Source organism: Eptesicus fuscus, chromosome 3 (genome assembly GCF_027574615.1).
Source record: "Eptesicus fuscus isolate TK198812 chromosome 3, DD_ASM_mEF_20220401, whole genome shotgun sequence".
Classification (NCBI taxonomy): Eukaryota; Metazoa; Chordata; class Mammalia; order Chiroptera; family Vespertilionidae; genus Eptesicus; species Eptesicus fuscus.
In genome coordinates, this window is record NC_072475.1 from 78668962 (window position 1) to 78673333 (window position 4372).

The 4372-nt window shown below is 38.8% G+C and overlaps 1 non-coding gene across 1 annotated transcript; it reads right to left on the bottom strand.

Annotated features, from left to right (window-relative positions):
• Positions 1 to 2229: 2229 nt before the first annotated feature.
• On the bottom strand, positions 2230 to 2360 carry LOC129148638 (small Cajal body-specific RNA 20). The gene has a single exon (XR_008555639.1). It is a non-coding gene; the product is annotated as a small Cajal body-specific RNA 20 (non-coding RNA).
• Positions 2361 to 4372: the final 2012 nt, after the last annotated feature.

The window sequence follows — 4372 nt, forward strand, 5'->3', positions numbered from 1 at the left end:
CTAAATAAAATATACATTATTAAAATTAGCTCATATGTTTCTTTTAACTATCTTTTAATGTGGTTATTGGAAAATTATCTGTTACATATGTGGCTTACATTATATTTCTCTTGGCAGCCTTGCTCTAGACTCTATTGCCTGGGTCCTCTCTCAGCTTCAGAAACCACCTCTAGGTAATGGACACACAAATATATATCTTTACATATATGTATGTTCAGACCTCTCCTCTGAGCCCTAAACCCTAATATTCAGTTGCCAATTAACATCTTCTTTTAGAAGTCTCAAAGGCACCTCAAACGCAGCACATGTGAAATCAGACTTACCTTCTGTACCCCTTTCCCCAAACTTGATCTTTGTCCAGTATTTCCAGACTCAATGATTACCATCATCACCCTACTGCATAAGCCAGAATTTTAGATCATTCGTCTTTGAATCCTACATCCACTCTTTCATGAAGTCCTGCTCATTTTATATCCTAAAGATTTCTCCAATTTGTCCAATTCACTCATTCCACCACCTAGGACAGGCCCCCATAATCACTTTTCTGGGAAATTTCAATAGTTTTCCCATATCCAATTTTGCCAGCTTCCAATCTATTCTTCATGCTTCTAGCAAGAATTAAATTATAAAATGTGAATCTGATCATGTCAGCCTTCTTTATAAAAACTTCCCAAGGATTCTTATTGTTGTTAGAATGAAAACCAAAATTTGTAATACTGTTTACAATAACTCCACATAATTTGTCCCCTGCCCTCCTTGCCACCCTCCCTTGTACCATTTTCCCCCTAATTCGTTTTGTCTCACTGACCCTCTTTTAGTACCCTGAATTGGTCATATTCCCTCCAGAAATAGGGGCTTTGTATATGGTCTCACAGCTCACCCACTTCTTCCCCTGGTAAATGTTGTTCAGCCTCCAATTTCAGCTCACTCATCACTTCTTGAAGGAAAGTTCTCTGTCACCTCCCCCACTCCGCTACCCACCACAAGTAGTAATAACAGTGGCAGTGGCAGTGATGATAGCATTTATTGAGCATTTATGTAGGCCCTCTTCTAGTGCTTTACGCACAATTTATTTAGCCTTAAAACTCACTCATCTAGGGGAAATAATGAACAACATAGACTGATGAACAAGAACAGACCCAGAAACAAGGAGGCATGGATCAGACTGTCGGGCCTCAGAGGGAGGGTAGGGGAGGGTGGGAGTAAAGGGGAGAGATCAACCAAAGGACTTGTGTGCAAGCATATGAGCCTAACCAGCGGTTAAGGGCATCAGGGGTATGGGGGCATGTGTGGGGAGGGGTGTGGGATGGGGATGGGGGGATGAGGACAAATATGTGACACCTTAATCAATAAAGAAATTAAAAAAAAATAAAAAATAAATAAATAAATAAAATTAATTTTGAAAAAAAACACCAAAACAAAAAAACTACCTTTTAGCCAAAACAGGTTTGGCTCAGTGGATAGAGCATCAGCCTGCGGACGGAAGGATCCCGGGTTCGATTCCTGTCAAGGGCATGTACCTTGGTTGCGGGCACATCCCCAGTAGGAGGTGTGCAGGAGGCAGCTGATTGATGTTTCTCTCTCATCGATGTTTCTTTTCTTTTTTAATATATATTTTATTGATTTTTTACAGAGAGGAAGGGGGAGGGATAGAGAGTTAGAAACATTGATCAGCTACCTCCTGCACACCTCCTACTGGGGATGTGCCCACAACCAAGGTACATGCCCTTGACCGGAATCAAACCTGGGACATTTCAGTCCGCAGGCCGACGCTCTATCCACTGAGCCAAACCAGTTAGGGCTCTCATCGATGTTTCTAACTCTCTTTCCCTCTCCCTTCCTCTCTGTAAAAAATCAATAAAATATATTTAAAAAAAGACAAAAAAACAAAAACAACAACTACCTTTTAGTTTCTATTTTCAGGGTATAATCCATTATAATATCCATTTTTATGAGGAAATTGATGCACAGATAGATTACATAATTTTCTCATGATCACCTAGAAAGTAGTATAGCCAACATTCAAAATTAAGCATCCTGGTTCTAGAGTCCACAGGGTTAACTACAACTTTATATTGCCTTTTAAGACAAGGCTAAACCTCTCTATGATAAGTTTCATATCTCCAATAACTTTGCCTTGATAATAGTAAAGTTGTAATTTTAAATTCATTTGGATGACTAATTGGTTAATGTCTGTCTCCCATAACTGCCCCCCATTTTTTATTTTACAAATGTCTAAGGTAGGAAAACAACGCTGCCCAGTTCGTTGCAGCCCTGACAATTATTCTAAAGGGTTGATCCTGGCTTCCAGCCCTAGCTGAGGAGAAAGAAACTCCATGCATCCCCATGGGAGAGAGGCCCTCCCCCCAATTTTTTTAAGGGGAGAAAAGGCAGATATCATATCTGCTTTTGTTTATTGCTTAAGCATAGTGCCTAGTATTGTAACTGGCATAAATTAGAGACTTTCTGTGAGGGAGGGAGGTAGGGAGGGAGGGGAAGAGAAGAAGAAAGCAAGTTCCATGTCTCACGTTATGATTTCTCTAAAGTGTATAGCTTAGCCAACTACTTTCTATCTCTTAATTCCTACATCTCTCTTAGGAATTCTGACTTTTACTCTAACAACAAATTCAAAGATCTAGTCTGATATGTACCAAATGATTTTAGAACATCTCCTGAGCAATTACTTGATTAAGAATAGCTGATTCATTCCATATTTATTTTAGGCAGAGGATGTCAAAATTGGATCAACTGTTCAGTAAAGTATCTATAACATAATTATGAGTGCCAAGTTCTCTAAACACACCCTATGCTGCAGCCATACTGGAAACTACTTTCTTACTCAACATTTCATGAGCTTTCATGCCTCTGATACTTTGCTTATCATTCCCTTTCAAATCCTTCTGAGAAAATGTCTATATATTTTTTAGGTCAGGGTCAAATGGATTCTCCTGGGTAATCTGTAATAAAACAACCACTATTGTCTTTTTTGGTTTCATGTGTGTGCACATGCATGTTTCTTATATACATGCTGGGCCTAATTATAGAACATTTTGATATGATTTCTCTTTTGAGGGTATGGCTATATCCTTGTAGGTAAGTGTGGAAGCTCCCCTGAAGGAGTGCACATTCCCAGTGTGAAACCAGTCTTCTGTCTCTCACACTCTTGGAAATGGATCTCCCTGGGCTGGGCCATGCTTGAATTTCCCCATGACTGGGAAGACAGCATCTGATTTTCAGAGATAGACTTGGAGATAGGTAAGGAGACCTTGCTATCGGGAACCATAAAGGCAAGATGAGCAATTCATTCATATAAACCAGATTGTCAAGATCAGCAGCCTTCAGACTATTTCAACACCCTGATCTGTCACAATCAGTTATGAGACGCATGGTAATTAATGCATTCCTAAGGATAAAGCACCATAGTTTAATGTGACTTATATAACTAGGGTGGATTACAGATTATCTTAATAATACCTTCCTCATTCCTTTACATTATGATATGCTATCCTGAATGGGAGAAAAATGAAGAGGAATAATAGTTAAGCCAGTAGACAATTGCTCATTCATTACATGAAGAAGTCCATGGAAGTGTGTCACAGTCAACATCATCTGCCAACTTGCTTTCTCAGTGGAGAGAAAGGGTTGACAACTACTCTTCTAGTTGTATGTTACTGCATTTTGTTTCCCTGACTAGTAAATTCATGTATAGATGTTCCCTCTTAATCTTCTCTGTGTTTCAGGGAATCACTTGGGCCAGAGTGAATGGGAGAGCAATGCTTTCTTGCAGTCACCATGGCTTGGGCAGCAGTGTTGACTACTTCCCCAGGGGAAAAATGAATATCTGGGAACAGGTACATGGGCTGTGAAGATTTGCTTTTCCCACAAGAAAATTTGCTCTCCACTAAAGTGTTATTTTATTATGGAAAAGGCATTTTTATTACAGGAAGCTTTTAACACTTCCCAGGCAAATTAAGTCATTCCCATCTGTTCTCCCATAGTTCTTAATGTATGTTTATACTATAGGTCCTATCACTTTGCATTCAAATTATTTGTTTACATGACTGCCTCCCAGTATATTGAGAAGTCACAGCAAACATTGATGGAGACTTATACTGTTTTGATTTACTATTGCTTAATCAGCATGTGATTGGCATTGTAATAATCACTATCAACTCTTGATCAGTGAGTCAAATGTGACCAGAAACACAGACAAGCATTCATCATTTTAAATTTGGAGTCTCTTCTTTTTGTTTTTTTTATAACAACCTTAGTTTACAATGTTATTCTTTATTCCACATCTTTCATCATCCATGGATAAGGGGCATTCAAACATTTGTTAATTAATTTATCGTCTATGCCATACCAACATATA